The sequence below is a fragment of the Lichenostomus cassidix genome, chromosome Z, assembly GCF_008360975.1.
Source record: "Lichenostomus cassidix isolate B80296 chromosome Z, HeHo_3.0, whole genome shotgun sequence".
Classification (NCBI taxonomy): domain Eukaryota; kingdom Metazoa; phylum Chordata; class Aves; order Passeriformes; family Meliphagidae; genus Lichenostomus; species Lichenostomus cassidix.
This window is the reverse complement of record NC_139511.1, coordinates 40779487-40804945: the sequence shown is the minus strand read 5'-3', so window position 1 is coordinate 40804945 and position 25459 is coordinate 40779487. Positions and strand designations below refer to the sequence as shown.

At 38.1% G+C, this 25459-nt stretch overlaps 1 protein-coding gene across 1 annotated transcript in view; it reads right to left on the bottom strand.

The window, feature by feature from the left end:
* The window catches only part of PRUNE2 (prune homolog 2 with BCH domain), a 131544-nt gene that overhangs the window by 66944 nt on the left and 39141 nt on the right, over positions 1-25459 (bottom strand). The window lies entirely within an intron of this gene.

Below are 25459 nucleotides of genomic sequence, written 5' to 3'. Positions count from 1 at the left end.
TTATCTCTCATTACTGATTACTTCTGGATGGGAATGGCATTTAATGTGAAATTATTAGTTCATCAATTAAAAAAAAAAGGCAAAATGACAAAATCTGCTGGGGAATACAGTCTACAACCTGAGTGTTCCTCACACAGGAACAAAGCCATGCAAAGTTAAACTGGCAATTTTAAATATTTTTTTTGCTTTTTACCTCCTTTTCCCCTGTCAGATTTACTTTGCTAGTTTATGTATGCAACTCACAATGTCACTTCAGGAATAAACCACAGTTACTTAATTATTAAATCTATTGGACTCCATGTATATAGACAGCAAATGTCGCAAGGTAATGATAGAAAATTTAAAATAATTAGCTAATGATAAATCAAAATAACCTCTTGTGTAGGATTCAGATCTATCACCTCTAATATATTCTAAGTTGGTAATATGTCAGTTTTGTGTTGTTTCATCAAATTTTAGTGACTGGTGAAGCCTTCTCTTTCATCTACCTACATCCTCTGCCCTTCTAAAGGCGCTGTTTGATTCTTCACAGTCTTTTGACTGCAAACCATTTTTCTCACAAAATGGACTTCTTCCATTCATTCTCTACTATTTTCTCCTACAAGTTTTCTTCCTCCAGTGGTGAAAATTCTTGCTTTACACTATTTTTTGTTTTCCCAGTTAATTGCCATGAATACTCTTGCTCCTACTTCCAACTTCTCATTCTCCTTCCTATTACCCCAAATCTCTCTAATTGCAAAATACACTTTCACATTGAGGCAAAATGCTCTTTAACTGTACCTCAGTCTTTTTTATACTTTCATCCTTTGGTTCACAATAAATTTTCCTTTTCAGCACCACAGATCCACAGCTTTGAAAAACCCTATTCTAAATGGGTTCTCTTCAAATGGGAAAATACAAATAGTAATTATTACCTTTTGATATTCAATTTGCAAGCCTGACCAAATACACCAATTCAGAATTACATGAACTAGAAGTTAATGGAAATCGTCTCACTGACTTCAAAGGACTTGGCACATGTCCCTAATGTACACAAAACTATTCTCCCACTCAGTTCCAGTACACAGACAATATTCATGCTATTCCTTAGGCACTCAGCTCTAACAAAAGGCCCTTCCAGGAAGTGAAAGTTCCCTGCTAAGTATGTAAGTATTTTAAAAATGCATATTCAATTATTTTGATTAAGTCACTTTTGCACTGTATGCTGAATAACTGTCACTTTGCTTGACCAGCCATAATGCCTTGTCAATAGGGAGCAACTGTCATCTGGAATACAACTGGAGACAAGAGAGAATTAATTTCCCATTTATTCAGTTTATTCTTTTGCTGGGGAAGCCAAACTTCTTCCTCCAAGACACAAGAACAAACAAGGATCAGTGTATTATCAATCCAACTGACTTCAGTCTCATCCGCAATGAGACTGAACTAGGAACTAGAAATTGGACAAAGATGGTCAAATGTTATACACTGAATTTTGCCACCAAAAAAAAAATCCCAGGCAAATAAGAGTAGCAGTTCAGTTTCTTGTAATTAATTTAAGTTTTCCTATGGATTCTTCTAATAAGCATTTACAGTTATGCAAACAAAATGCCTTTAGCAACTCGTTTGTTAAACAGTCAGCTCCTTCAGAGGAGAGAACAGGAGTCATTACCAACACCAGAAAAAACAGGATAAAACAAAGTTCTTTGCAGATGCCTATCAGGGCCTCACACTTGGTTACACCAGGCTGAAGTTAGCTGTGGCACCCCTGTCTCTGTTTTATAGTAATTAAGACAGCAGCTTCTGCCATTAAGATGGTTCAAGTTCCTGAGAATCAAATACAGGTTGTCTGTAAGGCTGCTTTTGGACCTACAGGACCAAGCTCTCCAGCACACATGCTTTCCTCGGGTTGAATGCTTCAGAAATTGCACTTTGCTCTGTCAATAGACAAATAAAAGTGAAAAATCAGATGCAAAGCAAGACAGCACCCTAAAACCAATCTGAAGTTAACCATTCTGAGGCACAGGACTGCTTTTGTGATGCTGGCATGTAAATGCAGGTAAACAACTACAAAAAAGAACTGAGTTTAAATGACAGCACACAAACAGGAGCACATTAACATTCTCAGTTTCATACTGTTCTAGTTTCATGTGATAGTTACACTGAACATTCAGTGTGTAAAAGAAATTATGATTAGGAGTATGTAAAAAATGAAAAAGGTTTCCTTGCTAAAGAACAACAACACAGAGATTTTGTTGGGGTCAGTAAACAAAAATGTGCTTTAAGACATAACATTACAGGAAAAGTGGCATGCAAAATCTTTTTTTTTCCCAGTATGTTCAGCAGCCAGGTCTATTAATTTCCAGAATCTTCAGGTAGGTCAGTGCAGCCCCTGTAGTGTAGCACAAGTCTAAAATGGGCTTCACCAACCGACTGGCCATTCCACCATGTGTACTAGTGACTCCAGCTAGCACAACTGACTGCTCACACCGTTACAGCTTTCTTTCATGAACTGAAATCTTGCACCAAGCCTAAAAATTTGCTTACACCCTCCTTCATGAGGGCAGGTATTTCATTCCTGGTGACTGACGTATCTTTCTAACACCAAGAAACAAGTACTACTCAGCAATGTCAAAGCAAAATTTCACCCAACAGAGCAAGCAGCCTATTTACCAGATTTTGTGCGGCCACCCATTGACTTCATTGACCTCTATTAATAATTTGAGGTTTCAAAATTAAGGTTTTGAATTAATTTTTTTTATGATGTTGAATTTGTGTTGTCTGAAAATTGAAGGAAATTAAGTAAAGCTCGGGTGGTCAAACTGGTAATATACTTCCGGTAAAATGTACTTAAAATGTATTCAAATCTTACTGAACTCATGGAACTCAAGTAATGCATAAAAGTAAAAAACAAACCTTATTAATTAGGCTGTAGATAAGGCTTTGTATCCTGCTGGCTCATTTTTTAGAATTCTCTCATTTCAACCTCTGTGAAATTTATGTCTTTTAATTCAGGGCCTAATTTATTTTCTGAAAATATCATTAAAAATATTTACATGTAACTGAGAAAGCCAGGCTCCAAGTAACAAGTCTTCTTTCAGAATACTTAAAAAATCCACATGGAATGACACAAGTGCTTTACCTCTGCTATACTGTGCTTTGAAAATCTATCTATTGCTGAGTGCTAGAGAGAGGCATATAGCAGAATGATTATATATATTATCAGGACCATGTAGTAGATGCTAAGTACTAAAGGTTCTTTTAACAACCTGCGTGTTAAATAGTGCACTTACTATATTACTTTAGGTGTCGTTTCTTGCAACTCTGTTAAGAATAAACAACAGTAACACAGACCTACAGTTCCTTCAATGAATACACTCATATAATAATCCTTAATAAAGAGATAACTTTAAATATCCAAATTGCAAAAGATAATAAGACACAATAGTCCAGAGCTAAAAGAACATAAAAAGCACTAATTTACCTCTCTTTAAGTGAACCACAAGCCCTACTATTCCTATCCCATACAAAAGGAACTGACCATAGTTCTGCTGTATTCTTCAGCAGAACAACATTCTGAGAGATCTTTGCCAGACCTTTAAGCACACGGCTGCTTACAGGTATCAGTGAGAACAAAAAGGGTATTGCAAAGAAACTGAAAACAGATATAAGGAGAGAGGATGAAAGAGGGTATCCATAAAACTGGCGTGAGTTTATACCAGAGTACTACGTAAAAAGAATTCTCTGTTTAGACTTCATTGAGAAAAACACTGAAAAACATAAGGTAGAGGAAGAACAGGAAACTAAATATGTACAATAACAAGTATTATACCATCTGAGTAGGAGCATTACCAAAAGAGGGAGCAGGCAAGAAGTCCTGATAAAAAGAAATTTAAATCTGATTGCTCTACCAAGCTTTAATCTTTATTGTACACCCACCAGATGGTGCCCTTGCAGCATCCACGAACAAGCTAAGTGAATCTCTGCTTGTCTACAGACTCAGACAGGTCACTCCGTGTGTCCTTACACCTGGTTGTGAAGGGACAGTTTAGCTGTATCACTGACACTTGAACTGTTCTTAAAAGAGAAGACTTTTCAGATAGTTCTTGGCATATAGATTTTTCAAAATCTCATTAAAAGTCTGAGTAATTTTAGTAGCAGCATGATCTACAGGCCGTACCTACCCCTATGGCAGCTGGTATCCGCTGCGGTATATGGATCTGTGAGCAGGAGAATGACAGTTTGGCATCAATTAGGAGAGCACACAAACTCTTAGAAAACACTGGAGATTTATTTTGTTGCCTGAAACATGGTTTTTAACCTGGAAATACTTCATCTCTGCAGAGCTGTGTATTTCTCCCACAGTGATGGAGAAAGCTTTGCAGCTGTTCAGGTTAATGTGCTCCTGTTTATCTGCTGACATTTAAACTCGAGGATACACAGCATTCTTCAAAGCTTGATTGGCACATGCAAGTAAAATGTGTATTCAGTGTTAATCCTAGTCTATTACTACTGTCTTTCATAATCTATGTATATTTTACAAAATTCTTTAGTAAGAAATGCTGTCAGAGCAAATGATGCATCAAATTCAAACAGGCCATCAAGATTGCTAATGGATTTTAATAGCAGCTATTACAGCATAATGGTATTTTCCCAACAGCTGTTTGTTTATAAAATTTTCAGTTTACAAGACCTTTATGTCCAATCCCAGGAGACATCCCTCAATTCATTTATAATCATTTGGTTCAACCTACATGTAAATGCTGTCTTATTTGCACTGGGTGTGATTGTGTATGTCTAGAAGACATGAGCAACTACCACAGCAATGAAAATGCCAGAGAACTTTACAAGCTAACCTAATTAGCGTGTGTGTTTTGACTTTAACAGCAAGTAAGTATTTTATAGGTTTATTTCTTCACACTCTTGAATAGCTCACTGTAACTAAGGAAGAGCTACCTGGATTATAGCCTATTTTATGTCTCAAACTGACATATGATTATTTGTTTAGTTCCATGTAGCTACACCTGTTAAAGATTTCAAAACACAGCACATAACTGGGTACAACTGGAACAATTGGCCAGCTGACAATAGCTCAATGTGGTCTGCAGAAGTGGTGGAAAAGCGTTAAGAGGAAAAACATTTTGACAGGCTTACAAAGTTTGACCTGATCTGGAAGACCTACCAGACACAAAAACCAAAAAAGCATGACTTAAGATTTTTTCCCAGGTTTGTGATGGTTTGGTTTGATTTGATTTGGTTTGGTTGTTTGGGGATTTTTTTCCGTTGGTTGGGGAATTTTTAGCATGTAAGGAAGTATTTTTTTATATCTATTAGATACAAAATCAGGAAGAAATAGGAAACTAGGACCGTAGCATGCTTTTTCATTGAGTCATATTCAGAACTGAGCTGTATGAAATGAGTAGGAATTTTTAAAATTATTCAGAAGATAACTAGTAATGGGAGCTAACTGTGAATTTTACGGAATGAGCTTTTTAGATGTTGCACACTTGGAGACAGCCCCTTTCCTGATTCTCAAGCTGCCTATGTAACATAAATTTCTGAATTACAGTTAATGCTGAAGTCTAGATAAATGCCTTTTAGTATATCTACTAATGGATATGGGTTTTTTTCCAGAAACATCTAGATCTAAATAATCTTGCTTCCATATTGTTAGCAAATACCCTACCAACAACAAATACTGGAGAATTTTTGAGGATATAGGACAAGACAGAAAAATCACACACTTCACCTTAAACAATACTCTCTTTAGACAGCAGATGGCTCCAATTTTCCACAGAAGAAGGCTATGACCAAAATTTTCAGCCAGGACTCACATTTTGATCATCCAGGAATAGGGGAGCTGTGGTGCAGTAGCAGGCTATGGATAAACAAGCTGTTAAGTGGGCTCTGTTTGGGAGCAGTGTTAGGTAGCCACTTTACTAACACACAGTCTTCACCCATACAAGAAGTATTCTCCTGGGTAATCAGCTTATAGCAAATATGAACCACAGCAGCTCTGTAGATTCAGATTCTACCTCTGTGCTTGCTAATCTCTGTAGTCTGATAAGTACTTAAATGTCTCAAGCAATCAGGAAAATTACTAAAAGAAGAATCTTTATTTTTTTTTCTTAAAATGCCTTGACATTTATGGTGCTTTACATTGGAGAGGCACCACCTTCTCATTATATTCATTTCAATACTACACCACGACTTGCTATTTGGTTTACTCTGTTTTTTCTCATCCATTCTGCACAGCAGAGTTACTAGCAGTAATTTTCATGCCAGAAGTATTAAAAAGTTAATGAAAATCTTTTTTTCTCCCAAGACATATGGTCTAAGGTCTCCCCTCATGTCTACCAAAAGAGTTATAGTCAGATCTATGGACATGCAGCTGATAGGAGAAAAGCAATCAGGAAACACAATCTAAACGTGATCAACTGAAAAACAAGTACCTTCTTTCTCTAAATTGATACCATAGAAGAGCTGGGTTTAAGAGAAAACCACCAATGAGATGAGACTGCAAAACCCACAACTGATATTTATAAATCAGCTGGCCAGAACTGTGGGGGACAATAAAAGGAGTTTTTCCAAATATTAATGGCAATGTAAAACATCGTTCCATTACAGGATGGTCATCTCAAAAACATGGACATGGACAAGGCAGAGATGTTTAATAATGCCTTTTTTGCCTTTGTCTTCAACATGGATGACGGACCAAATGGGGTCTCAGTGCTGAGCTGGAGGACCATGACTGCAAAAATGATCAATTCCCAGTCGACCCTGAAACTGTGAGGGATCTGCTGCTCCAGTTGGATCCCTACAAATCTATGTGTCTTGATGGGATTAATCCAATACTTCTCAAAGAGCTGGCTGATGTCATTGCAAAGCCTCTCTCAGTGATTTTTGACCAATGAGTTTTGGGAACCCAGACAGGTCCCAGCTGACTGGAAGCTGATTTTCAAGATCAGAAGAGAGGACCCTGGAAACCACAGGCCTGTCAGTCTCACTTCACTGACTACTAAAGTTAGGGAGAAGATTATTCTGAGGGTATTGAAAAACACCTGAAGGACAACCCACTCACTGGTCACAGCCAGCATGGCTTCATGAAAGGAAAGCCCTGCTTAGCAAATCTGATATCCTTTTCTGACAAGGTAACACACCCAGCTCATCAAGGAAAGCCAGTTGATGTGATCTTCTTGGATTTCAGTGAAGCTTTCAACGCTGCCTCTCACAGGATCCTTCTGGACAAAATGCCCAGCCCACAGCCAGATAAACACAACCTGTGATGGGTGAGCAGCTGGCTCAGGGGTCAGGCACAAAGGGTTACAGGGAATGGGGTGACATCAGCCTGGGGACCTGTCACTGGTGGGGTTCCACAGGGCTCCATCCTCAGCCCTGTGCTCTTCAGCATCTTCATAAATGACCTGGACACAGGACTGGAAGGGACACTGAGCAAGTTCACAGATGACACACAACTGGGAGGAGCTGCTGGCTCCCTCGAGGGCAGGGAGGCCCTGCAGAGAGACCCCAACAAATCAGGGGTCTGGGCAAACATCAACCATATGAAGTTCAACAAGGGAAAGTGCTGGATTCTGCACCTGGGATGGGCAACCCTGGATGTATAGAGAGACTGGGGAATGAGGTGCTGGAAAGCAGTGCCACAGAAAGGGACCTGGGGGTCCTGGTCAGTGACAAGTTGAACAAGAGTCAGCAGTGCCCTGGCAGCCAGGAGAGGCAAGTGTGTCCTGGGGGGCAACAGGCACAGCATGGCCAGCTGGGCAAGGGAGGGGATTGTCCTGCTCTGCTCTGCACTGGGGCAGCCTCAGCTCCAGTGCTGGGGGCAGCTTTGGGTGCCACAATACTTAGAAGGATATGAAGCTATTGGACAGCATCCAAAGGAGGCCAGTGAAGATAATTAAGAGGCTTGAGGGGAAGCCATACGGGAAGCAGCTGAGGTCACTTGGTCTGTTTAGCCTGGAGGAGACTGAGGGGAGATCTCACTGCAGTCTACAACTTTCTCTTAAAGAGAGAGGAGGGGCAGGCACTGATCTCATCTCTATGCTGCATAGTGACAGGACCCAAGGGAATGGCCTGACATTGTGTCAGTTGCAAAGTTTAGGTTGGATATTAGGAAAAGGTTCTTCCCCCAGAGGGTGGCTGGGCACTGGAACAGGCTCCCCAGGGACGTGGTCACAGCACCAGCCTGACAGATTTCAAGAACAGTTTTGACAATGCTCTCAGGAACATGGTGTGATTCTTGGGGATGTCCTGTGTAGGGCCAGGAGCTGGACTTGATGATCGTTGTGGGTACCTTCCAACTCAGCATATTTTGTGATTATGTGATAAAAGATAGATGAATCCCATAAAGCCTGACTCTTACTGATTACTCGTAACTCACTAGCATCATACTGAAAAGAGCCTATTTTGTTGATGGAGAGTTATTTGATAAGAACGAACAGTGATACTTTGCAGTGGTCTATGCAGAAAAACATAAGGAAAAAATACTGATTAAAAATGGTATTTTTGCTATATGTACATGGGTCCTCCTACATCACATGATGACCACATGCCTGGGATGAATATGACACTGAATGTCTTTGATTGGTTTTTACTGAGAAATACAGAAACACATGGAAGAAATATTACTTACCTGTTAGTTCTGGAACTCTGAGAAACTACTTGGATTGAGCTTCAAGAACTCACCCTGCATCACAGCATTATTTAATTTTGTTGGATGCCATAAAAAGGAACCTTGTCTTAACAGAATTACAGAATCACAGATTCTGTCTGAAAAGTGAACAGCATATGTGCAGGTACCTTAATCTTAGTGTGCCAAAAGCTTCCCAATGTCTTTATTTTTTCTTTGTCTCATCTATGATTTTTCCAGGTTTGTTCAAGCACTTTGCAATAAATGGACATATTCTGAGATATCATCACAAATGGTCTGCCCATTACTAAGTTAGTAAAGATTATAGAGTCTTCCAGTCCACTTGTCTTGGGTTGTCATGACACCACAGTGACTATTGAATTTTCCACGTTTAATCAAAAGGAAATGACAAGTGCAGCTAACAATATGACAAAGAAAGCTTAAGAAATCTAAAAAAAGGGTGTGATGGGAGATGAAAGACCAGTCCTCTCCATGAAGCTTTCTTTCAAAATTCTAATAGCTTTTCTAAGTGAGAAACTGAAAGCACATTAAGTAAGGAAAACACCTGAAAGTTAGTAAAGGTAATACTCAGACTTTTGACATCTCAACGTTTGCTTATGGATAGAGCTGCTTGTGGAAATAAATTTGTTAAAAATAAACCTCAATGTATATGTATTTTTTACTGTATATGTACCAAATATTTTATATATATTATATATAACCCATATATATACTGAATAGTTCATATTTCAAAAGTGTCCATATGCATGTATATATATTTCAAAGTAATATATTTGTACATAAACACAGACGCACACTGTCGCTGTTGAGCAGCTAGCAGAGTAATGAAGGCACCAGTTCTCAGTGGCAAGAAGGAATGCTATTGTTTTGATTTCATCATATATATAGAGTATTCCAAAGTCACCCAGATTGGTCAGTCAGAAGCCTTCCCCCAGGCCTGATTGGCCAGGCCTGCACTGTCCAAGTTCTGGGACACTGTTCCAATAACATCCAAACTTTATCTTTATTTACAAAACACAAGAAAATTCTCATGGGAAAAACCTGTGCTAGCCACAGCACACTACTGCTTCAGCATTTCAATTCAAGTTGATCCACTACTGCCAGTCAGTAAGTATTCAAGAAATTAAGACTTCACAAACACCGTAATTCAGAACACTGTTTATTCACATAGCAGAAATAAAATGTGGGTCAGTAAGTTTTTTATATTAGAGATGTTACAATGAAATATTCTAAAAGGAGAGATAAGCAACAGAATGCTAACTCATTTGTGGTAATTTTTAATTTTAAAAGTAAAAAAAAAGGGTAAAGGAATACCTATTATATATTTTACAGTGTAATGCCTCAAACTCACCTAACTGAATCACTGTTATGGAAAAGCGTATCAATAACCACAGAAGTAAAAGTTATATAGACATTCAAAGAAATTGAAAGCTAGGTAATTAGAGAATCTTCACATAAATACACCTAGTGAGTTATTAAATACTTTCTTCGTAAGTGTTTTCTTCATAAATTTGTAATAAATTAGTAGCTACACTCTCAGTTCTGGCAGAGCTCTGTGCTAAACACAGGATGTGCATTTGTCCTTATAAAAAGTATTCTGGATGATGTGCTTCACCAAGTGTTAAGTTCACACAATTTTGGTTTTGAAGTACAGCCATGCTCTGACACAACCACAGCAGAAACCAAGTAGTGCCTGTGACAGAAACCATTTTGCAACCTATTTTTGGAACATACAATACTCAGCCATCTCAATTATTCCAAGAAGTCAGAAGGATTTTTCTTTCTCAGTTTAAATTGTAATTTTGAAGAACTTGGAGTACTCAATTCTTCCCACTGTTACATCCTTTCCATATGATCTCAAACATACCCTGAATTCTAAAGAAATTCTAAAAAGAAACTGAAGAAATAAAGTATCTGACAGATGACTACTAAAAAGCAATTTTCAGCTCTTCAGTATGTATACCACATTAGCTTACTCTCTGAATAGTTTTCTGTACAATAAATGAGGGGAAGGGAGGGGGAGCCAATGCTCTTTAGACTTTTCCTTGCATGTTCCTTTTACTTTGACTGTTGTGCAAAACAGTATCCAAATATATCATACTATACACATACAGGAATGCTATCTCTTCTGTTTAGAATATATAATATTAACTTATTCTTCTGAACACTGCATTGTATTTCCTTGTACTACTGAACAAATACTGCATATCTTGCTGAAACCGACGAGTGAAATAAGAATTATGTGCATCAGATACTCACAGATGAGAAGATTAAGGGAATATGGATTTCTTTTTTCTTTGGCTCAATTCATAAATCATTATGTGATCTGTCAAGATTCATAATGATCCATAAGAATAACATTTCAAAGAAGTGGCATGAAAATTGCATATTATGTGATACTTCCCCAGAGTCTGTATGTCATTCATATATATCTACTCAAATGTTTTGCCTCAATAGTAAAGAATTTGTTTATTCCACAGTGGGAAATATATGCAAAGTAAAATGTAACGAAAAACTTCTAACAATGCCAAACAGATGCAAAGCTGGAGCAGAAAACACAATGCATTATTTGCTATGGCCATGATAAACTGGCAGACATTAAAAGGAACAAACAACTTCAACATTTTTTAACAGAAACCAAATATATATCCTGTTTCCACCAGTCACCTGAACGCAAACTTCTGTTGTCTCACTGACAAGAATGCTAGCACATATTTCTGTGTCTTGGTTTCTGCTCAATCCTCCTCAGTTATTTTTATTGATCAAATTAGGCACTATTTAATTATTAGAAACTACTCCTAAGGTGTTCATAGAACTGTCTAATGAATGGGACATAATCTACTTCTGCTTTCATCAACTGAATAAATTTAGCTATTTAATTTTATTGGTACTAAGCATTATTTTAAGAGGGACACAAGGAAAGGTAACTGTAATAATGCCTGATAACACTCAGTCCTCATCTTCATGGAACTTAAAAATGCTGAGTAAATGTTTTTTGCATTCATCTCTCAAACAAGGCTACATCCCATGTTCTCACAAAAAAATGCTCTCCTTTATGTATCCATGGAATTTACAACATTGAATAACTGTCTGTCTGTTTACTAGGTCAGATTCTGATTTCAACTGTATCTCAGAAGATGAGAAAAAATGGCTTAAAATGAGTTAATGTAAGTCACTGGAGACAATTTACATTGGAGAAATACCAATACCAATGCAGTGAAGAGATACCAATCTATCTAATTGCACATCTTTTGAGATAGAATTAATTTCGATGTCTTTCATGCTCCTACATTTTTTATTCCCTATTATTTGAAGAACTGTTAGTATTGATTTACTTCATATACATTAATGGAGAAAATGTTTCTAGAGCAAGATTATTTCACCAGAGAATGCAAAACAATGTCTAGAATCCTAATAAATACCGTTATGTCTGAAATGAGTTATCTCAGTAGTGACTTGGGCTCAGATTTATTGTACAGTTCATCAACTTCTCAGCATGCTGGATAATGAATGTTTCATTTACATTGCTAATTGCCAAGCCATGGTTCCTTCAACCTTTAACCCTTATGCTTTATCACATTATCACCATATGTCAATATAATTGCAGTCAACATTCCAAACAACTAACTTTTTCAGGAGGTCAAGAGATCCTCTTTTTTAAAGCTTTGCCAGTGGGATATCTCTAAAACTAGCAAGAAAATCAGAAGTATACACATAGTGGGAAGCTAAGGCAATTTTTTTCTTCAGGAAAACTGCTTCCATTTTCTGACCCAAAATAAGTTATTTTCTGTTAAAATCAGCATTTTCCCACTGTAACTAAATCACTTAGGCTTCTATGAAGAGCTTCACTTCTACTGTCTGTAGTTACAAAGCATTATCAACTAAGTCCTAATATGAAACATCTTCTGTTTCTGTGTGCACTTCATAATCTGTGGAATTATGCAGTTATTTCCACATCTTGATCTTCATTCTGCTTTGTCCCAAAACCTGAAGTATTTTACTGTAGGTATGATCCAAGATGCTGTCTCAGGCTATGTCTCTGCTATAAAAGCACTGCCACTGATTGCTTACATTTACACTTTCCCTCAATGGAAACGGGACTGTATCTCACCTCTAGAATATGTTCACTACCTCTGCACCTGAAAACCCCTCTCTTTCTGTTGACTTTCACCGTGAATACTTCTTTCATTTCTGAAATCTGCACTGTCAATTGCAAAGCTTAAGCCAAATCATATACAGAATAAGCTGTTCTAGAAGTAGTTTTACTACTGAGAGTAACTGAATCAGTTTTACTGCTGTGTATGGTCAAACTTAAGAGAGAAATGTACTTCTGGTTGGAATCTGTTATATCAGCAGAGATTCTGGCCTTTCTCCATTTCTTTGGGACAAGAAACTTTGGCAAGGTGCCTTCTCAGAACAACTCTGAAATACAGGAAGTTAGAAGCTTGTTTCTCAGTACGTGAGGCAGAAATCTAGATGCACTCTCACAGACAGAATTACGCACACTGTGTGAGAATAAAGAAAATGGGTAATAAAGATAAAAGACAGTAAACATAATTAATCTTCCATGCAGCAAAACTTCCATATTGCATGGCAGGTAGACAGCTCATATGTCCCACAGGTATCTGGTGCATATGTGTATATATATACACACAGACATAAATGGATGGCACATTTTTATATGGCATGCAGTGCCACAGATCAGCAGCCCCATCTCTAAGGAAAGTACTATACCATAATCTTGAAGGCCACAAGTTGGTAGAAGCTTCAGGTTGGTTTATATCACACTTACACTGTTTTGTGCCTTTATGTTCTGTACCACAGCAGCTCACTCCCCTCTTCTGCAATAACTTCATACCTCTTCTTTAACTCTTGGAACATTCTTTCTGACCAAATCCCTGAAAGCTCCTTTCTGTCAATTGCTTCTATCACCAACTTCTACTGCAGAAATCTTGCTTGATTCTATACAAAGAGGACTACAAAATAATAACTGCACTTGAAAATTTTGAAGTATAATGGAATTGCAGGCATGAAAACCTAGTGCATCTTGAGGTTCATATACCACTCCCTTGCAACATACAACTATAAAAAAATAAATTTCACCACACGGTTGTTAGCATGACCCTCTTTCCAAACTGGAGATAACTCCTTCCAAATCATCTGCAGTATCCACCCAGTAAACATCTACTCATCAGTGCTCAACTGATCATCTTCCTGGATGTCACAGAAAAGGACTGTTTCTGCTCCCTGCTAGCTTGGGCAAGACATAACCTTCTGATTTACCTATACATAAAACATGAGAAAAGTCTGGAATCAGAACCATAAAACCCCTTGGAATTAGATTAAGACCAGAAATGTATGTTTTCTTCAAAGTGTTTCAATCCATTAAATATATATAAAAACATTTTATAAAATAAAATTCCATGTTTCCACTGAGAAATGAATATTCCCTCATACACACCAGCTGAGACACAACATAAGTATTTCACTTAAAAGAACTCCTAAATATGAAGAACTTCTAGCAGTATATGCCAAACAGTGTGCTCCGACAAGATGTAAGCATCTGGTTATTCATTTCCAGCTGCTTCTGTGGAGTCAAACTTTGTTTTTATGTTAACAGATAATATTACTATAATATTTTGTGAAAGACAGTGACATCAAGCACAGGTACATCACTGATGGTGCAGAAGGCCATCTGAAAGTATGGTTGTCTTCTTAGTCTTTTATGTGGATAAAAAATACAGCCAAATTCCATGTAACGGTAAATGTGTTCAGAATGTGAGTTCATGATGACTGAGTACAGTACAGAAAGCGTGACTCATCACTCTCATCACCTAATTTACTTTAACCTCCCAACTACTTCCAGTTGATAGAAGAAACTGCAAATTAACATTTTTCTAAAATGGATTAAGGCATAAAATCCAGAGTCCTAAATAGTCACCAGCAGCTCCTGACCTCAGCTGACTGTTACTTGTAGAAATTTAAATGCATAACTAGGAATTAGTGAAGTGGCTACTTTCAGGGTTCTGTTCACCTGGACATCTGGGAAATCTTACTTTGAGTTTTACAGTTACACTGCTAATACCCAAAGTCCTCTGTTAGAGAGGCTGAGGCTTGGTTTCTGAGTAAATATTGGTTTATACTACAAAATAAAATTCCATTACCTCAAAGGATCTGTGTAAGTGTAACTGACTGGAACACTGTAAACAATTAAGCTAATGATATAGATGAAGGAAAAATTCATAATAGATGATAAAACAACCAATATTTTCTATTTATTCAGCTACAAGTATTTACAGATTAGTTCGTGTAGAATACCAACAAGACTCAGCACACTAGAGCAGTACAAAATATCCAGTAACAAACAGAAAAACGTACCTGGTCATTCCAAATAACCCCTATCCATCAGACTGAACAAGGGGAAATCAAACATAACTCCACATACTAATACACAAGCTAAATATGCAACCTGGATCACACTTGCAACCTGTTGTGACCATGCTAAGACAAACATTTAGCAGGATCCAATTAAAACCAATCCAACCTGGTCTTGAACACTTCCAGGGATGGGGTATCTATGACTTCCCTGGGCAACTTGTTCCACTGCCTCAGCACCCTCACAACAAAGAATTTCTTCACAATATCTAATCTAAACCTGCTCTGTTTTAGCTTGAAGCCATCGCTCTTTGGTCAATCACTACATGCTCTTGTAAATAGTCTCTCTCCATCCTTCTTGTAGTCTCCGTTCAGGTACTGGAAGGCTGCAACTGGGTCACCCCAAAGCCTTCTCTTCTACAGGTTAAACAATCCCAGATCTGTCAGCCTTTCCTCATAGGAGAGGTGCTCCATCCCTCTGATCATCTAGGTGACATCCTCTGGACTCTCTCCAAAAGATCCATGTCCTTCCTGAGCTGGGAACTCCAGAGCTGATGCAGTGTTCCAGGTGGGTCTCAGCAGAGCAGAGGGGCAGAATCCCCTCCCTGGCCCTGCTGCCCACACTGCTCTGGATGCAGCCCAGGACAACTTTGGCTTTCTGGGCTGCAAGTGCTCATTGCTGGGTCATGTCCAGCCTCTCACCCACCAGAAATCCCATGTCCTTCTCAGCTGAATCCATATCTGGGAGGGTAATGTGGAGGCTTCTGGCTGGGACAGTATCCAGGTGGAGAGAGGAAAGTATATGCATTACCAAGAACTAATGTACAAGGTGTAATATAAGACAGAGGGCAGGATGCAAACCACTGCTTTTTTTTTTAAAGCATTTTCTTTTGTAGCTATCTCCTGTTTGAATAATATAAATTGCATATTTCTACTATTCAGAACAATTCACCTTTTATGTTTATGTTATGGAGTTTGTTTTGTTCAGATATGCCTGCTCTTAACTGTAAAACAGGTATTTTAGGGTATTTTTTAATATAGCAACGCAGACCCACCTGTGGAAAAAAATTAATCAGCTGGAAGCACTTATTTAACAGTGCTCACTTGGGTTGCTGATACATGCAAGGACCAGGGTTGACCAAGCTCTGAAGAGTCCTTGAAGGACAGTAATGCCAGCAAAGTCTCTAGAGAAGAAAGCAACCCACAGAGAGAAAGAAAGCATATACACAACAGTAAAAGAAAGCCCCAGGAGCTCTTTGGAGATGGGAGGTTTTCAAAATATTGATGCTGTGGATTTCCACAGCCATGAGTTTTGAGAAAAATCTATACCATTATTTATTTTTCATTTATTTTATACCTCCTTCTGTGCCTGATACAAATCCTAGCAGTAGCCCAGAAGATGAACACATTCATTTAGTTGGTGATCCTCTTGCGGAGGCCCAGGGAAAAGCTAAAGCACCCCATACCACAGCAAGAAATGTGATATTTTCCACCAACTGCCCTTCATGGTGAAAACACAGCCCTGGGGCAGCTAGCAGCATGCCAGATCAGAGTGAAGAAGGTATAATTTACTCACTGCCACACAAGCTCCAGCAAATCAGTCTCATGGCAAGAAAAGTGCAGCATTTCAGTCTTCACAAACTCCCAGCAGAGTGGGAAATACATACATACTCAACTAAGTGCCACAACTATATGGGCTGAACCTGAAGAAGCTGATTTCAGCTAAAAAAAAAAATTGAGTGAAGGGAGAATATTAATATTTTCATTGCCTTTTTTTCCCGTTCACTCACTGTGTATTTACCATAAATTAGACCTGCTGAGAGTGTAATGCTGAGCAACCCATATGGCAAATACTCAACTGAGAGATGTGAAAGGAAAATCACTTTTTTATTTCTGAATTATCTCCAGACTCTTTATTTAGAAAGTCTTGTTTAACAGCAAATGCTCAGAAGCAACCCAGCTAACATTTTCTAAACAAGAAAAGCTAAGGTGACAAACGTTTTAGATCAAAACAATATCTTTGCAGAAGAATGTGATTCAATATATGATGAAATAGGACAAAAAATACATTTAGATCAGTGTTCAGTCAACATTTTTGGTTCTAAAACACATTTACAGAGGTACTTGGTTGAAGAGTTGCCATTTATTCAAACTCAACCTCAAATCCTTCTTCCAATGAAACAATCTACAGCTAGTCTAAATCCATGGTGTTCTACCAACTGAAGAGATGACCTAACAGCTCCCATTTAAGGTACAAAATTAATCTATTCCAACTTTTCTCCTTACTAGACTGTGACAAACACTGAGAATTAAACAAGCATACACAGAGGTCTGGTATCCATGAAATCTAAAAACCAACCAAGTTCTGCATGTGGAATCCAGGTACAAATTGCTGCCCATGCCCCTCTAGCAATCTTGCAGTGGGGCAAATACAGAAGAATGGACTGAAGACAATTCCTTGTGGACCTTGTTTACTCTTACTTTTCTTCTTCTGTAAGTCTACGTCTTCCCTGCCCTCAGAAAGGATGGAGAAAGAATCAAGTTCTATAAAATTTCTCAGAAATTTTATAGTCAGAAAAAGTGACTAAGGCAACAACAGCAGCAAGAGGGGAAGGATGAAGTGCAGCCAAGTTACAATATGCCTAGCAGTGAGATTTGGCCTCCTGTAGAAAGTGCAGAGAACCTGCAGATACCAACTGGTACAATTTCTTGGTAGAGGTAGCGTCCAGGCAAGGAGAGATTTTTTTCGAAGGGCTTCAGTTATTCATGCAAAGCAGGAAAAAAAAATCAGCTGGCAATGAAGATAAGATAATTTTTCAGGTTCTCAGTTTCATTTTACTACCAACTCTCTAATCCTGTTTGACCCAAGCCACAGAACCAACCAGCCCACATTCAGATATTTTAATTCCTGCTCACAGAACTGAGACCTCAATTCTCCTACACTGTGAGAGGGTTGTATACATGCCTCAATTCCCCATCGCTGTAATGCAAAAACTATGATTTTTCTTATTTAGGGAAGATAAAATAAGCAGCTGCATATGTTTTGCTCTGGCATAAACTTTGTGGCCTCAACAGGTTTTTCCTCACCAGCCTAAGTGCTGTGTTTATATTCTGTTTAGAAGTAAAGGGGATTGTAAGAATTCTGGAAGGCAGACACACAACAGGCATAAGAAATTATGACACATTGAGATCTACACGATCACAAGTTCAGAAAGTACCCTATCCTGCCTTTTTTTTCTTTTTCTAAACAGTAATGAAATGTCTCTTGCTTTGTATCAAATCACAAAAATTATGCTAACATGAGAAAGGAAAATCTCTCCATACCTAAGTTTTCAGACAAAGGATGATTTTGCTATTAACCTCAAATCACAAATAAGGAGAAAGTTATGAAAATCTAAACACTGAGATTTATTCTTCTGACAAAGTAATTAAAAAAATATAAGCCATCACGAAAGCGAGAAATACAAACCTGGAACACTTTCTACTCCTTTTTTTCTTTTTATAATTAATAAATTCAATCTGTACTTGGCAACTTTGGTTAAAGATATTGTAATCATTTCAGAAATGCAGCAATTTCAGGACTAAAATCGATATATTTATGCACAGAATTTCTTATGGAGAAAATAATATAGGTCTTCATCATCAAAGCAATGCAAAATTACCTTGAAAGAATTTTCATTTTATACTTTATTAAGTCTATATAGAAAAAGAAAAAATGGTAAAAAAGTAAGATGTTGCAGTACTCACAATATACACAGGAGCTCTGAATGTTGTTTCTCTGTCCCAAAGAGCCTGCAGGTTAGACTTAATATGTATTCATTTAAATACGCAAATAAAATTTACCAAAGCAATTTAGCTATGGACTTGCAGAAGAAATTGTATTTTTTGGTGAATACCATTCATGCAGCAGCTTTATGATGAAAACCATATTTCATTAGAGAGACACAGAAGCTATGAATAATTATGAATACAGAACTGGTCACCTTTCTGAGAAAATGTTATCTGACTCCTAGAAAGTGAGAAAGGAAATTGCAGTCTTTGGTAGAATTACTGTTCTTAGCTAATCTGAATTTGAAAACTCAAACAAGGGCTGAAGGCTTTCAACTCGAATAATTTTGTTATTTTTTAAAATCCCTGTATTTTAAATAAAATATATTAAAATTGATATAAAATTAAATAAAGCCTGAAGTTTCTGGTCAGACAAAACACTTGACTTCAAGTCCTGAGAGTTACTCAGTTACACAGAGTCAAAAAAGGATCTTCCCAGTCATCAACTAAACAGAGAGCATATGAACATTGTAAAAATCTTTCAGAGCGCTTAATCTGCGTAATTAAAAATTTCAAAATGTTCCTACATCTGAAAATATCCAGTAGTTTCAAGACTCAGCTTCTGGTATGTAGTAGAAGGCATAAAATTCAATGGTGCATACACCATAAAAACATAAGCTGCTGTAATGCTTCCAAGTGTTAAGCACTCATTTATATTAGAGTTCAGAAGATGTTTTAGGACATGCTTTGCCAAAGATATGGAACAAAAGTAATATCTCAAGACATATCAGATATATTTCATCAGTTTCCTGCATCAAAATATCACTATTCTAAATAAATATTACATGATTTTAAAAGTGGAGGGATTTTCAAATTTAAAAAATGAAAGTAGTCACCGAGTAGAATATTTGTTTAGAAAAACCCTGTATCTCTCTTCACTTCCTATTGACAGAATTGCTGGCTTCTGCAGTACTGTAGCACTAACACTAGCAAATACAAAATGTCTTTTTACTTAATGCTAGAATTATACTGTAGTGTTGGATCAACAGTTCCATGTTCTAATGAATTCGTTTCCCACAAAATAGCAAAGAAAACAACAAAAACTAAATAGCAGAAAATAAAATTTCTGTAATATTCATATTGTCATCCCTAACTACTATCATTTCATATTTTCTTAAGCATTACAGCCAGATCTTAAAATGTTAAATGTTCACATTAGGTTTTACACTGAAATTTTTTAAAAGTGCATTATATTTCATAGAAACAACTCTTTATACTGAACGTTTCTCAAAACAGCACCTCCCGCTGTCAATGTCTATGCCCCATAAGCAGCTAAGCTGAGTGCTACTGACAAGAACTAGAAGAGTATACAAATGATAAATTAGTCAGCTTTGTAGAAGTCAGAAACACAGGCCAATAATGATACTGTAGATTATAGCATTTTACTTAGCTGAAAGATACTGCATATTTTACAGCTGTATTTCATAAACTATCTTAATTTATTTAAACACATTTCATAAATGATACAAAAGAAAACACAGTTTATCTTTTTGAACAATGTATTTTTTACTTAAATATTTTAAAATATTTTTACTGCGATGTCAGTAGATTGCTTATGCTCATTCCTTTAATAATTCTCATAGTTATTTTATTTTGTTTATTAACTTTTGAACCAAGATTGAACTAAACCACTAAAGGCAAAATTAAAAATGATAACTTGGGCCAAATTAGACCAGATGTCACACTAATTATAACCAATAACATCAAATTTCTTCAGATACCAAAAGAAACTGAAATCCTAAAAATATATCACTGTGCACCTGATACCACTGTTTGCCCTGTGCATTTTTAAGTGATACTACAGGTACAAAGATCTCTGTTGCTTCTGGCTTACTATCAGTTATGACAGCACTATAGAATAAAATAATCAAATACACCTTGCAAATACAACAGTTGAATAAATCAGTACACACTGAGTTGGGAAGATTGGTAAATATAATGGTCCAGGCCAGTTTTACAAGCTTACTTTTTCTCAGATCTCAAGGGATCATAATGAACATCTTGCCTGACATTCTACATGACTTCATGCAGAGGCATCTCACTGAGTGGGGGAACTTTAGTTTGTCTCACCCTCACATCATCTTCTGAAAGGAATCTGGTCTTGATATGAAAACTATAAGCAATCCTGCAATCTCTGTAATCAATATTATTTTTGCTGCCACTTGATTTCACATACTTAATTAGGAAGCACTTCATTGAATCATAGAATAACAGCTTAGAAGAGATCTCAGGGATGATTTGGTCCAAACTTTTTTGACAAAAGCATGCTAGATGGTCCAGCACCCTGGCCAGATGAATCTTAAAGCGCTCCATGTTGGGGAATACACCACTTCTCCAGGGAGCTTATTCCAATGACTGATTGTTCTCATCGTGAAAATTTTTGCTGTTGTGTCTAATCAGAATCTCCCCAGGAACAACTTGTACCCATTATCCTTCATTTTTCCCATGTGACTCCTTGTAAAAACAGTCTCCATCTTCTTTATACACACTCTTTAAATACTAGAACCTGGTGTTCTCTCACTTAAACCTTCTTTTCTTACATGTCAGGCTTCCTAGTCCTTTGGTCATCTCTGTGGCTCTTCTCCCACCCTCTCCAGCCTGTCTGTACCTTTTTTGTATAAGGGGGACTAAAATTTCAACAGTATTCCAGGTGTGACCTGACAGTTGCTGACAAGAATGGGATAATCTCTGCTGGTGGTGCCCTTGTTGAGGCAGCCCAGGATCCCACTGGGTTTCTTTGCTGCAGCCACACACTGCTCACTCATATTGATCTTGTTGCTCACTGGGACTCCCATGTCCCTTTCCATGAAGCTGCATCCCAGCCTTGTGCTCCCAGCCTGTGCTGTGCTCCCGGTTTTCCCAGGCATAAGACCTTACACTTGTCCTTGTTGAACTTCATAATGTTCTTACTTGCACTTCTCTTCCAGCCTGTACAGGTTTTCCTGCAGGGTGGCTCTCTTCCAAAGTGTTCACTTGATCCCTGAGTGATCATATCTGTTCTGGATGACCACTTATGAAGACATGAAACAGTGTTGTGCTTAACACCAATGCCTGGAGGAACCCCACTTGTGCCAGGTTGGAAAAGAAGCCATTCACCTGCACTCTGGGTGCTGCCTGTGGGTCAGTTCCTCACCCACCACATGGACAACTTGGCCAGATCGTAACACAACAGCTTCACCACGAGGCTGAAGCCACAGAGAAAGCCTTGGAGAAACAAGGTAGACAATGTCCATGGCCTGCCCCACATCAACCAAGCAGGTGACTTTGCTGTAGAAGGCAATCAGGTTTGTCAAGCACAATTTTCCGTTGGTGAAACCATGATGACTTTTCCAAACCACCTGATTTATCTGACTTGCAATGTATCCTCCCAGGAGGATTTGTTTCATAACTTTTCCAGGGCCTATAATTTCCTGGATCCTCCTTTAAGCCCTTCTTGTAGATGGGGGTGACATTAGCCTTCTTCCAGTCCTCTGGGATGTCACCTGAGCTCCACAACTTCTCAACGATTATGGAGAGTGGCCTCACAATGATCCCAGTCAGCTCTACAACACTCTTGTGCAGGAATTGTCAGGTAGGTCCTATCGATTTGCAGGGGTCAGGTTCCTGTAACAGCCCACACAGCAACTTTTCCTTCACTGACAGTGGGTCTGTGTTTGCATCAACATGGATTTTTGCTTCCAAGGTCTGGGCCCCAACTGTGCTGGTGACAACAAGGTGAAGGAAGTGTTGAGAACTTCTGACTTTTCAATATTGTTGGTGACTAATTCACCTCTCCCACTTAACAGTGGGTCAGTAGTTTCCTTCTGCTTCTGCTTGTTGTCTATGTACTCAAAGAAACCTTACTTGTAGTTTCTGGCATCTCGTGCCAATTCCAGCTCAGGCTGAATTTTTGCCTAACTGCATCTCATGCCCTGGCAATGTTCTTGTGGTTCTCAACATATTTTTAATTCCTTTTCCATCTCCGGTGTGCTTCTCTTTTGAGCAGACTCAGAAGTGCACAGTTAAACCAAGAGGGTCTCTTGCTCCACCTACTTCCCTTCCATTTGAAGAGGATGAACCGGTTTTGTGCTTTCATAAGAGTGATCGTAAGAAACTTCCACCTGCTATGTCCTTTATTTTCCATGGAAGCTTCCCTTCCAATGGAGCTCTGAGAAGGTTATTCTTCTAAAATCTAAAGCCTCTGCCTTAGTACTAACCTTCAGAGTGCACAGCTGGACCCCAAACTCCACAATATTGTGATCACTGCAGCCCAAGCCACCAGTAACAGAGCTATTGCAAAGCTGGTTTCCTTGGTTAGTGAGACCGGAGTGCAGCTGTGCCTCATTCCTGGTTAGCCCATCTAACATTTGTATGAGGAAGCATTTCTCTACGCATTCCAGGAACCTGATTAATGATGTGACCTACTGTATTGCTCTACCAACAATATCTGGATACTTGAAGTCACTTAAAAGACCCAAGATCTGTTATCTAAAGCTTGCTTTAGTGACCCAAATATTGCTTCTTTGCCCACATAGTCTTGGTTTGGAGGCCAGTAGCAGGCAACTAATCTAAGATCCCCCTCAGAGATCTCCCTTCCAATCTTGACCAGAGGCATTTGATAGGGTTTCCATACTCACTATAGTTGACCTTTATACTTTATATTTGAAGTTCTCCTTAACTTAAAGGAGAATTTTCTCCCCCTCCTCTTCTTCCCTGACTCTCTTTACAAAACAGCCTATCGCCATCCATCATAATCCTCCTGTCATGTGAGTTGTCCTATCATGTTTCAGTAACTCCTCTGATAACCTAACTTTCTGACTGAGTGTCGAGATCCAGCTCCTAGTGTTTATTCTCCAGGCTGGGTACATTAGGATAGATACACCTGAGGTGGCTGGTCTTTTGGTTCTTATCTTGGGAGGCAGCTAAGAACAATTGTCACTGCTCTGGTTGGCCTGGCTTATTCTCCAGTTGGCTGCAATGGCAAATGGCAACCACTTAAAACCACCACTTAAATGGTTCTCCCAACCAGAGAGAGTGGGGATATGACCTTCCATATCTTTAGAGGAAAGTCACTACAGAGAATTCAGCTTGCTTGTCTAATCTCTCCACACCCTGGACTGTACTCATGACAACTGGTGTACTTTGGCTGACCTGACACATCAGCTAAACAGTGACTATCCTCCAGAAGACGGCAGTCTGATGTTTAAGCATGAGTACGGTATTTACATGAGTGCACGTGTGTCTGCATTACTCAAATGACATTATGACTTTACCCTCCTAATACTTCTAAAAAGCAAATGGAAGTATGTTTAAGCTTTGGGTACTATATATGTTATAAATTTTCCTAAGGCAGATATCACACACTGACATTTTAAGACCTTAATTAAGGTTGATTTATTTACAAATGGTATGTTTCCAACTCTCAGAAATGATGTATTTAATGTTTTATTTTTAAACACAATTAAAAAATAATATATAAATATATACATACTGCAAATGTAATACAGATAACAAATTCATTTAAGCCCATTTATGCACATTAGTGACACACCATGTGGCAGAAAGACTAGGACTACAAGAAGACCCCGTGGCGATTTATTTTATATTAAATCCCTAATGGCCTCTTCTCATCTTTGCAAAAATATGCACAAAAGTCCAGACTATGAAGCCATTGAAATGAATGGTTATTTATTTGCTAAACGAGAACCCTATGTTTAATGTTCCTTAGACATAAGGTAGTCTGCAAAAGTCGCCTTCCTACAGCTCCATACATCATTTATTTTACATACCCTAACTTCTCACAACAGGCATCAGAAAAATACTTTTGAACCGCATTGCTGTTTTAAGTTGCTGAGAATTTTGTTTCCAATTCCATTACTGGAAGATTAAATGTTAACATGTTTACTTGGGGTTTGCTTCTTGTTTTGTTTTTAGCATTAAAAACAAATTCATGGACTAATCTGCCATTTAAAATATGTTTATATTAATATTGCAAGAAAAAAGTTCCCAAATACACCATATATATAAATAATCATTACAGACAGAAAACAAAAGTTAAAATCTTCAAAGACACACATTGTAATCTCACTTATTTGGGTGTAATGGTCTACCTAGCATTTGTTTGGCATGCTTCAGCTAAGACTGAGGTTCTTGATTTGCTCTACAGAAGTACCAAAACCATCACTTTCCATAATGCAGAAATAAAATTGCTCCAAATAGTAAAAGAGTAGCATTTCTTACTAGAACTACAAAATAGCCTCAAAATTAAACCATATCTCCGAGATCAGACTGTTTTTTCATAGCAGATGATAAACTGTGCACCCAAACATTTCTACATTTTTTAAGTTACCAGTGCTGGAACAGCCACTGCAAGTTCCCCTAAGGCACAAAGGCACACAGGCGGAAGTTGTTACAAGAAACAGAACATTCCATTGGCACCATCCTCAACTCATTTGGACTATGGAGGCTACCTAAGGACAGCCAAGCTTCCCATGGCAGCATGAACTTGCAGCTCACTTTCTTGAGGAAACAACACTGGTGAAAGCAGCCTCCATTGAGGCATGTTCTCTAAGCCTTTAGAAGTGGCATGCAACCTCTACAGCCTGGAAACTGTCTTTATGAAGTTTGTGG